The sequence below is a fragment of the Myotis brandtii genome, unplaced genomic scaffold (genome assembly GCF_000412655.1).
Source record: "Myotis brandtii unplaced genomic scaffold, ASM41265v1 scaffold132, whole genome shotgun sequence".
NCBI classification, from domain to species: Eukaryota; Metazoa; Chordata; class Mammalia; order Chiroptera; family Vespertilionidae; genus Myotis; species Myotis brandtii.
This window is the reverse complement of record NW_005354673.1, coordinates 5,565,208-5,577,036: the sequence shown is the minus strand read 5'-3', so window position 1 is coordinate 5,577,036 and position 11,829 is coordinate 5,565,208.

The window sequence follows — 11,829 nt, the reverse complement described above, 5'->3', positions numbered from 1 at the left end:
TCCCCCCGCAGATGCACTGACTTTTCTGCTTGGCCACTGCAGGCATTGACTTTGCATGCTCAGCCTCCTCGTTTTGCCAATGAGGATTCTGTTCCCCAAGAGCGCTTACCAAGATCGCGTTCCTGAGACTGGAGCTCCAGTGCTCACTTGCAGGCCAGTGTCCTTTGTCAGTCCCCCCCCCCCCCCCCCCCACCACCGTGTGATGTGTAACCTAAAATCATGTAAGCTCGGAGAAGATCCAGGCTACCTGCCATGGGCTAGCCTCTGACCAGGAAGCGTAACCTGGTGTCCAGCGTGGGTCTGACAGAGCTTTAGCAGAGCCTGGGGTCGCTCCAGGGCCAGTAGCTGCCCAGCCATTTGCCTCCACTGCACCGTTTACACTCTGCCCGGAGCTGACGGCGTCTGCTCAGGAAGTGTCCTGCTCTGCCCTCAGAGAAAGGTGGGCGGTCTGTCTTCTTTCTACAGCAGCCTCCAGTGCCTCCGTCATGCTGCTGAGTGGAAATGGGGTCGCTGAGGCTGCAGGGAGCAGGCCTGGCTGTCAGGTGTCAGGAGCAGGAGAGTAACCCCATCCATGGCTAGCAGGGTCTCCATGCTGGGCTCAGGAGGAGGGACGGTCTTGGGGTGCACCACTCAGCTCCCCTTAAAAACAGAACCTGGGCAAGGAGTGCAGTTAGCTGACAGCTTCCTCGGTGGTACCTCCAGCACCTGCCTCAGCATCCAGGCCAAAGCCATGTGCCTCTCTGGTAGTGCCTCTCGCCTGCACAGGAGGTCCCCTCTATGGCAGTCTTGGCCAGCCCCCCACCCCCCACCCAGGCGGGGCCAAGAGGAGGCAGCCTGGAGGGGTGTGGGTAGTGGCTTCTCCAAAGCGAGGTGCCTCACGAACTCACTGGCTGGGCTGGTGTGGGGGTGCTGTGGAGATGGGGGCGTGGGATTCCTGGAGAGGTAGGAGGAGGTTGGCCAGACGCAGTTCCCTCTCTCACTCCTGTAAGTGCCAGCTTGGAACCTAATGCAACTGAGCAGGCCTGGAAAGAAGGAACTGAGCCAAACTGGCTTGGGTCAGAGCTAGCAATTAAATTTTATCTGCAGTTTTCTTTTCCATGAAAGAAAAATCTAGCAATTTGACTATTGGGGGCAGCAGATGGTCCAATTTGAAGTAAAACACAGGCATTTGGGGATCATTTTTGACATTCTAATGGAAGCGCAGATCTGTGGAGCCCAGAGAAGGAAGGGCGCAGAGAACTGTGAAGACGCAGCACTGTTTTAAGGAAATAGGACCCCCAGAGAGAGCCAGCTGTGCCATCTTTTGCACAGCAACCAACCGCTCTTTTAACCTGGGGGATGAGCAGGGATTTAAGAACTTTGGGTGGCAGCTCTTTTAAAAAAAGTTTCTCTTTAAAAGCTTACCCTATTTTAAAAATATTATCTTTACTTATACGTTAATATACATTCACTAAATTTAAAACTATATTGAAATACAGTGACTATCGCTTTCACTTTGCCCTGCCCGGCTTGTTCCACAGCCCTCCCCAGGGGTGGCCATGGTGTCCTTCCAGACGTTTCCGAGCATTTCCATGCTGTGGGCGAGCAGATGGAGACCCAGAACTTGGTTTTATTGATGTGACTAGGACCATTCTGAAAGGAGAGCCTCTGTTTTGCCTTTTCCACTTAACATCACACGTTGGGATGTGATGGGACCGCTCTTCCTCATTCCCTCCCACGGTGGGCATTATGCTGTAGCTTTCCTGTCCCACAATTTCCATCCCCTCATTGACCCTCCCACACTGTCTCATTCAGACTGAGCCCACTTCCTCCCACCCGGGCTCCCCCGAGGGGCCGCTCTAACCCAGCACTGCTCCCCTCAGAATTCCTTCCGCCAGACTGCCACCACGCCCCTGCAGGCACACGCAGCTCTTCCACTCATTCCACACCACCCACTGGGGAAGAAGAGGCCGTGGAACACCAGTCCTCAGGTGACTAGTCCAGGGCACTGCGGGGACGCGGAGAGTCAGAGGGCGAGGCACGGGGAGAAGATGGGCTGCCCCTGCTGGGATGGAGAGGCTGGGCTTGAAGAGCTAGGCTAGTCTGTGTGTAGAGCGTCAGGGTGTGGTTGTCAGATTGGTCCTAGAGGAGAAATCAGTTGGAATCCCCTGTGGGATTAGATGTAGATAATTGATTTCAGAGAGGAAGGAGAGGGAGAGAGAGAAACATCAATGATGAGAGAGGATCATTGATTGGCTGCCTCTTGCATGCACCCCACTGGGGATCGAGCCTGCAACATGGCTTATGTCCTGACTGGGGATTGAACTGTGACTTCCTGGTTCATAGGTTGATGCTCAAGCACTGAGCCACCTTGGCTGGGCCCCTGTGGGCCTTTTTAGTACACGAGTGAGTGCTCTGTGGCTAGGCACGGTATCAGGTGCTTTTCACTGAGATAGCTTTGTCCCTGGTTAAGAGCTAAGTCCCTGCAGTGTCATTAGCTGCGTGTCCTAGTTCATGTTACTCTGTCTCTAGCAAGAGTAATCACTCACGTTTACAAAGCCCTTACCAGGTATCAGGCAATGCACGAACTGCTTTGTGTGCATTACTTCATTGCATCTTCTAAATTCTGAGACATGGGTCCTGCAATCATGCCCGTTTTAGAGGTCAGCAAAACTGAGGCTGAAACCCAGGCCCTTCTCATTTCATCCTCAAGAAGCACTGGAGGAAGCGAGTGGTGTCCGTCCCTGTTTGTGTGTCATCAGTGTTCTGTAGGTTCCTCCTCGTGACTGGGGCGCATCAGGATTCTGTCCCCACTGGGGTCTCCTCAGTGAGCGATGACAGAGTAGCAGGGCAGTGCTGGTGGCTCTGCCCCTTGGCGCTCTGCCCAGGACTCAGCAGGATGGGAGCGCTGGGTAGAGGGAGTCCTGCCTTGGAGACAGGGCATCAGGTTTTTCTCTGGTCTCCTTTCAGTGGGCTGGTCAAGGTGTATTCCTAGAGTCTAGAACAGTGATGGCGAACCTATGACACGCGTGTCAGAGGTGACATGCGAACTCATTTTTTTGGTTGATTTTTCTTTGTTAAATGGCATTTAAATATATAAAATAAATATCAAAAATATTCTTTGTTTTACTATGGTTGCAAATATCAAAAAATTTCTATATGTGACACGGCACCAGAGTTAAGTTAGGGTTTTTCAAAATGCTGACACGCCGAGCTCAAAAGGTTCGCCATCACTGCTCTAGCAGCACCGTGACAATACCTGCAGGCAGGGTGTCCGAGGTGGCCACCTGGCATGGACCGCCTGCATCAGAGGCATCTATAGAGCTTATCAAACATGCAGGTTCCTGAACCCCTGACTCACTGGATTCAAGTCCGAGCAGGAAAGACCTGAGAATATGCATTTAAACACCTTTCCAGACTCCAGCCCTATTTGAGAACCCTGCAAACTGCTGGCTCACAGGCTGACGTCTGTGCTGCAGTACTGGCTAAAACAGTTTTCTTGACATTTTTGCACTCATGGTCAACATTTTAAAATTAGGAGCAGCACAGGAAAACTAGCCTAAATGTACAAGACCCCACCGTCATTGTATTTGGGTTCAGAACCCATTTTGGTGATAGCAAGACACGGGCCTAGCTTTTCAAGCCGAGCTCTGTGTCCCAGCAGGGGCAGCCCCTGTCTACTCCCCGTGGCCTCGCCCTCTGACTCTCCTCAGCCCACAGTGCCCTGGGGACTGGTGTTCACGGCCTTTTCTTCCCCAGTAGGTGGTTGGGAGTGAGTGGAAGAGCTTCCTGTCAGGAACTTCCTGGTCCAGCTAGTTACTGTGCCGTTCATGCGCCGATCTTCAAGCAGCCCGGGAGGACAGGAGTAGGGAGATGCATTTTAAATGTCATGCCCCAGGTGGATTTGACGCACTTAGCGCATTAAGACCCGCAGTCATCTGGAGAAAAGAGAGTGAATGTAGGTTTAATGGGGCCCCGGGTCAGATCAGCCTCTTGGGTTTGGCCTCCCTGAAAGTAGAGTCCTTTCCCAGCCCTGAGCCTCCACCACATACAAGCCAGGTCCTGTGGCCTCTCCCCACCCCCAGGGCAGCAGGCACCCAGGCCTCAGGCTGCTATCAGATTCCATCTCCTGTCACTTTCAGAACCAGTTCATTATTCCTTTATTATTCCCATTCTCCTGCTTATCATTATTAATAATCACTCTAGACAGGCCAGGGTGCTGACAGCTCCCCCCTTGTCCATTCTTTCTGTCTGTTTTAATCCTGCCTGCTTATCTGGCACTGACCTGAGCTTTTCCCTGTTTAATTAAGCAGTGCCGGTCAGCCCACTACGGCCCAGGTGGAGATGGGAGTGATTGGTTCTCCCGATAGGCAGAGGGGTGATGGGCCCTGCGGCCTGGACATTCCACCTCCCCCAGGGGCCCAAGGGCAGGGGCACGAGTCCCAGGAAGGGCCGCGTGGGTCTGCAGGGCTGGGGAGGCGGAAGGGGTTGATGACCGTTACTCGCTGAGAAGCAGTGCTTCTCAGACCTTAGGAGCCTGGTCACGTGAGGGCCTGTTGAAGTGCAGATGGCCTGGCCCCCCCTGGAGGTTCTGCCTCGGGAGGTGGCCGTGAATCTGAATGCTCAGTGAACTCCCGGTGGTGCTGATGCTGCGGTTGGAGGGACCACCCTTTGAGTCACCCCGAGTTAGTGGCCAGCCTCAGCCTAGTGATGGACACTGGCCAGGCCCGAGCGTGCCTCGCTGGGAATGGATTGAAGAGGGAGAGACTGTGTGGTGGGGAAGGGGGGATTATTGCAGCTCCCAGATGTGAGGGGCTGAAAAAGGGACTGGGCCGCGGGTGCGGGACTAAGAGGGAAGGCATGGACATGGATTCAACCCCTGGTCTCTGCAATGGGTCTCCGTGGCAATGAAGGAGAGGAAGCATAAAAATACCTCCGTGGTTTGGAGCAACGGTCAGCATGGTGGTGCTTGACAGAAATAAGTCCAAATGGAACCCATGGGGTGGGGTGGGGTATGCTGAGGTCAAGACAAGCTGCATCACTTGCAGGGCCTGGTGAAAAATGAAAATGCTGCGACTCTTGTTCAGAAATCATTAGGAGTTTCAAGACAGGGACACCAGAGCGCTAGACCACGTGGGGCTTTTCTCAAGTGCGGGGCTCTGTGCGACGGGGGTCATAGGTCCTGTCGCTGGAGATTCTAGCAATAGCGAGACTGCCGGATGGAACGGGCCATCACGTTGCCACCTGTTGATGACTCCGCACTCCCTTAGTTGATTGGCACATCTGTTGCCATAAGAGATGTGGATGGACCTCTCGTAGCTTAAGTTACCCTGCTCCAGGCATTACACAAAGCCCCTTCATATATTACTTGATTGCATCCTTGCAATAAGCATATGGAGTGTGTATTATTTCCCCCTTTTTTTACAGGTGGAGAAACTGAGGTAGAGAGAGGCATGGGAACTTGCCTAGTGAGTGAGAGTCAGCTCATTAGACCCGAGCAGGTGTCTGGGGCTGGGAGGTGCTCAGCGCTAATGAGAGTTGGGGGTTGATGTGTGGGGCGCTGGGGACAGAGCACACGCATGCCTGGGTGCTGCAGAAAAAGGCATGGATACCCAAGTGCCAGCCGAAGATGGAAGGATTCAGAGCAATTAAAATGTTTTGCCTGGGAGCTGTTTGGAGCCTTTTTTTTTTTGAAGGGAGAGTTTTCTGACTTCAAGGTGTTAACAGGCTCTCTAAATGGTTTTGTTTTTTAATTGCAGCAAATGACTGTGGAGCCATTAGATTTTGCCTCTCTGTTGTTTCCGTCCTCCTCCTCCTATTTATTCTGTTTAATTCAGTCGGGTAGCTCCGGGGCAATGGAGATCAATACTCCTCTTTGATAGAAAAGAGTCAGGTTTGAAACCTAGAGATAAAACTGACACCATTTTGTATAAATTTAATTAAAAATGCACCTTTAGTGGCTTGTTACAGGCACAAAGCCGAGTGTCTATCTCTCTATCTCCCTCACTCTCCCCCTCTTTCTCTCTCTCTTCCTCTGTCCCTCTCTTCCTCTGCCTCCCCTCCCCTCCTTCTCTTCTCTTCTCTTCTCTTCTCTTCTCTTCTCTTCTCTTCTCTTCTCCTCTCCTCTCCTCTCCTCTCCTCTCCTCTCCTCTCTTTCCTTTCTTCTTCCTAACAGGGAGATCTCTAAATCTGCCTCACCAACAGTCTTGTTTCATGATGTTAAACTTGAGACTTCTGTGCCGAGGGAAGGGTAAGAAATTCTAAGCAGATCACTGTGGCCTTTTCCCAGAGTAGGCTGTGGGGAGAGGCTGAGGGATGCAGAAGCACCGAGATGGGTCCACTTCTCTTTTCAAAGTCCTTTTTCTTTTGGCCCCTCGGCCTGTAGGCTCGGGGGCTCCTCTGGACCGTGCTGCAGCCCCTAAGCCCCTCCCGATGTTTTTGACCTGCCATTGCAGCTGCCTGTGCCGCCTCATGGGTCCCTGTGGGTCCCCAGACAGTGGAGGCGCAGGAGCCTGGAGCCCCTCTCTGGTAACCCCAGGGCTGCTGCACACATTTGTCTTGTGTTTTACAATCCACCCCTTCACCTCCTTCCCCGCCGGCTCGCCCCCTTTCACTCTGCTCAATCCCATTTGGCTTTCCTCATTTTTCACTTGAGTGGGTTTCCTATCCCCGACTGTGCTCTGGCCTCACTCAGCTCAACACCAATAAAACACACTCAACACAGGTAGAACAAGGTGCCCGGGCCGGCATGACAAATGACTCGCCAGCCCTCGCTAAGCGTGGCTGTAAATCGTCTTCCCGATGCCTGGGCCTGGATCTATTCTCTGCGGTCCCTCAGGGGGGACCAGGCGGCCAGCAGCCCAGCATTTGGCCAGCCCCCAGGCCTCTCCCGGGATCACTAGTCTCCTGGAGGGAGAGAGGTGGCCGGGTGGGAGGGGAGGGACTACTGAAATGTTTACACCTGTGGCTTTAGTTAGAGCGGCTCAGACTTCCGAATGTATTGGGCCATAACTCCAACAGCTAGATTTACTACACATGTACTATGTGCCAGGCATCATGCTAAGGTTTTACATTAAAGTTTTTTAATCTTCACAACAACCCTACAAGGCACAGTTTACATGACCCTCCATTTCGCAGATGAAGACCCTGGTGGAGGCCTAGCAAGGTCATAAAACCCGCCAAGGTCATCTGGCTAGTAATTGGTTAGCCAGGGTTAGGGCAGACCTCTTGGACTCTAAAATCTGGGCTTTTCATCACCACACCCTGTGTGCATGGCAACAGGCCGGGCACACTGGGAAGCAAGATGTAATCTTCATTCTCCTGTGTTTATGGTTTTGTGCTGTGGGACCAGAGGCATTAGAGGAAGCTCATAGCCAAGTTCACACTGGTTTCCTTCTCTGTTCCATGAGGCTCCTCCTGCTGTGTGCACGGGGAGGGTCGTGGCTCCTTCTCCCAGTGGCTTCTGCCTTGCCCAGCCCAGAACAGTGAGGGTGCCTCCACCATGCAGAAGCAGAGGGGGAAGGCGAGGGGGCTTCGCTAGCGCACGCTGGTGCCCTGGGAGCTCCTGGAGAACCCAGGGCTTGTGATCTATAAGCCGTCCTGTGGCATCAGGTAGTGTGGTGAGGCGGCGTGTGCGAGCAGCATCTGCTTTGGGTGCCTTTCATGGCCACCGATGGAAATTCAGACCCCAGAGGTAGATATCCCGAGTTTGAGCCACCGGACCCTCCTCGCTCTGCAGCCTTCCTCTCTGGCGATTACAAACACGGCCGCTTTGTGTCTAAAATGGCCGAGATAATTGAAACGGAATTTGGAATCAGGGCCCTGCAGGCAGTACTCGTTGAAAGAAGAAATAAAGATCGTGTGGGTCACATCTTTTGTCATTTGCGTTTAATAATTGTACCAGGAGGTGTGCACAAAGGGAGAGGTGACATGCAAGCCAGCCCGGCTGCCGGTGCCCGCCCTGGGTCTTCTGGGGAGGAGTGGGCTGAGGTGGGAGGGCGCTGGAGGGAGGCACAGGACTTGGGGAAAGTTCTCTCCACAGGGTGGGGGCAAAGGAGAGGGCTCGGCTTGGGCAGGCCTGAGTGTCTGAGAGGAAGGCTGTGTTGACCTGCTGGGTGCCCTCACCTCCTGTCCTCTGCACATCCTCCACTCACCCCTACGCCCCCACCTGGTGAGTGAGGTAGCTGGAGCCCAGGAGACCCAGGCAGTGACTCGAACAGGCTGCATTTGGACTCTCTGGGTCAAAAGCTTGGGACACTGCCACTACTCGGTACTGCCAGCTGCAGGAGCTGGGACCCAGGGTGCCGCCCAGCAGAGGGCAGGTGCCACCTCCAGGCCATGGGTCTGTGGGCTTTCAAAGTGTCCTCCGGAGCCCTGAAACCTGTGGTTCCTTAGAATCACACATAATCACATTTGGGTCTTTGAGGAATGTACCACTTTTACACCGATACAGTCTCCTCTCCCACCAACCCCACACACTACTCATACATGCTCCCCCCGCCCCCCACCAACTTCCAAAACCACTTCCCCTTCCCCCCGCCATGCGGCTGCTCCTTCCTGTCTGCATGAACCTATGGACTTGGGCTCTCAAGGGCTCCCCCAGTGCCCACATCATCCGAGGGGTGTGGGAGGCTGTGAGGAGCTCAGGCTCTTGGAGGTGGAGAGACGGTGCTATAAACTGAACCATGCCCCCCCAAGTCCATATGTTGGAATCCAAACCCCCGGTACCTCAGAATGTGACTGTATTTGGAGATGGGGCCTTTGAAGAGGCGATTCAGGTAAAAAGAGGTCATGTGGGTGGAGCCTAATCCAATATGACTGGTGTCCTTGTAAGAAGAGGGAGAGACACCGGGGATGCTCCTGCTCAGAGGAAAGACCATGTGAGGACACAGCGTGAGGCAGCCATCCACTGGCCAGGGAGGGAGGCCATGGGAGAAACCAAACCCGCCAACACCTTGACCTCGGACTTCCAGCCTCCACACTGTGAGGAAATAGCTTTCTGTTGTTTAAGCCAGTGGTCACCAACCTTTTGGACCTCACGGACCACCATGGTCCGCGGACCACCAGTTGCCGACCGCTAGTTTAAGCCATTAGTCTGTGGGATTGTGGTATGGCAGCTCTAGCAACCTCACTTAGTGGTGTGTTGCAGGGGGGCGCTTGCCTGGGATGTTCCTTGCCCTGGGTCCCCTCCCTTCTGTACCCAGACATGCATAATGTGGGCCTGAAAGTACCAGAGAACTCGAGCTGCTTTCCTCTCCAGGTGGAACCAGAATCTAGACGACCCATGGGCTCACAGAGGGGGCTTTGCATGCCGGTCTTTGCCCCTGGTGCTTTCTCCAAGGTTCCGTGCTGCCCACCTCCAGGTCTCGGGGATGGGACTCTCGCTCTTCTCTTCAGTCACTTCCTTCTGCTCTAAGCCTCTTCCCCTTTTGCCATTGGTCAGAAAATGCATACTGTGTTGTGACATAGGGGAGTCTCAATCCTTGCAGAAGCCAGCGTCCTGGTACAGACTAGAAAAGAAGGCGAGAATGAAGAGCTTCTCAGGTCTGAGTGTCAGGTGGGAGCCTGGAGAACTCCTCCCTTGCCCGAGGGCTCTGCATGGGTGGAGGGGGTTGTGGTGGGGACAGGGCTGATAATCACCATCAACACCACCACCACCATCATCATTATCTCAGGGCCAGGCCCTCACCACAGGGTCCCAGGAGGCTGGTGGAGCGCACGCTGGCCCCAGGCTCACCACAGTTGCATAGTTGGGGGTCTCACAGGAGCAGGTGCTGGGGAGCAGAGGTGACCTGGGTGGGGGACAAAGGAAGGCGGCAGAGACAAAGAATGAAAAGGGGTCCTGGACTTTTCAGCTTGGAAGGGCTTGGTGGTGCAGAACCATGGGCCGCTAACATTCCTGAGGACTGCCTCTCTGCCAGCTCATGTGCTCTTGAATCTTCTCGTTTTAGTCCCTCCAGGCTGGGGGGTAGATGGTAGTGTCTCCATTGTACCTGGGAGGTGTGGGGTTCAGAGGTCCGGACTGGCTCATGATTGCACAGCTGTAAGTCAAGTCCAGGCTTCTGGACTCCCAATCCTGGCTTCTCCAAGAGCGGGATTGGCAATCTGCCCCCAACCACCCATTTTCATGTGACCTGTGAGCTCAGAAAGGTTTTTACATCGTTAAATGGTTTGGGGTGGGGGGAATCAAAAGAAAAAGCATATTTTGTGACAAGTGGAAAATTATAGGAAACTCAAATTTCAGTGTCCATACATATAGTTTTATTAAAACACACCCCTCTGTTTACATAGTCTGTGGCTTCTTTCTCGATACAACAGCAGATTGCGTAGCTGTGACTGAGATTTATGGTCCTCAAAGCCTCAAATATTTACTTTCCGGGCCTTAACAGAAAATGTCTGCCAATGACATCTACTTTAGAGTCGTATAACTTGAGAGATGGAAGAGATCTTTAAAAACATCTAGCTGCAAACTCACTCCATCCACCCATTTTCCAGATGAGCAGAAGGAGGCCCATTGTATCTACACAGGCAATTCCATGGCTCTCCTGGGGCCCCAGTGCCCTGCTCTCAGGAGGCGGGCTCACAGCAGCCTGCACCAGGGCCGGAGAGAAGGCCTCTGGGCCCCACATCTTTGCTCCATTGTTGTTGGTGCCTGAGGTTTTTATGTGGCTCCTGTGGCACTAGGTTAGCTGTGTCTTCAGACTCCGGGCTTGTAGCCTACAAGAGACACCACCCCTGGGACCCAGAGGTGACCGTCACCTGGCCGATGGGGAGGGATAAAACTTGGGATGCACCATGCGGCATTAGTGTTGTGGCTCACGCAGGTTCAAGTCCTGGTTCAGTAACTGGTGACTTTGGTGAGTTACTTCAACCTTCTGTGCCTCAGTTTCCTCACGTAGAAAACAATTGCGTTTACCCCATGGGATTGATCGTGTGAGGGTTAAACGAGTCAATACATATAAAGTGCTTGGAGTGGCCCGTGGTACATGGTGTGTGTTGTGTGAATACTGGTGATGGTGGTGATGGTGGTGGTGGTAGTGATGATGGTGATTATCAGCCCTGTTGTAGCCAGCTCATTATTCTAACCCTACTGGGCAGAAGCAGAGATTTCTACTGGGGCCTCTCCCCACAGGGGCCTCTTTCCCTATGGTCTTCACAGGACCATCACTGCAACGACAAGCCCCTGCTTTAAGGCTACAGCTTGAGATTTCCTGCTGAATTTCCCGCGGTGTCTGGGTCTGGCCTTGGAGGTTGGGAGAAACAGATTCAATGCCACAGACAGGGCTCTCTGTCTAGGGATCTGGGTTCTATGAAACATATGGGCAAGCTGGCCATTGAGATGAGTGGTTTGTCAACACGCTTGAGTCCTATGATGGTAACGTGGGGACAAACAAGCTGCAAAAGAAGAGAAACGATATGGTGGCCATTTACATAGAAATGTAAAACATGCAAGACCACAGTGCATTTTAGGTCTAAGGAAATGTGCAGGGTGATAAACACTGAATTCAGGACAGTGGTTCCCCTGGAGGAGGAAGTGCCTGTGGAGAGAGGTGCCTGGGGGCCTTCCCTTGAATGTGGGAAACAACGTGTGCAATTTCTTAAGCTGGAGGGTGAATGTATAAGAGTTTTACATGCGTATTATTCTTGATACCTTTTTGGGTCTTAAGTATTTTATTTTATATATATAATGTAGGCAAGGCTAATTTTGCAAAACCCAATAGAATTTTGGCGGCCTTAAGATTTTACCACGAAGCCCCTGGATGGGTCAGCAGGGATGAGTGCATTCCCATGGACAGTGTGCCCTTGCGGTGAGCGGGCATGCACCTGGCACTCTGCTCCCTGCATCCGGGC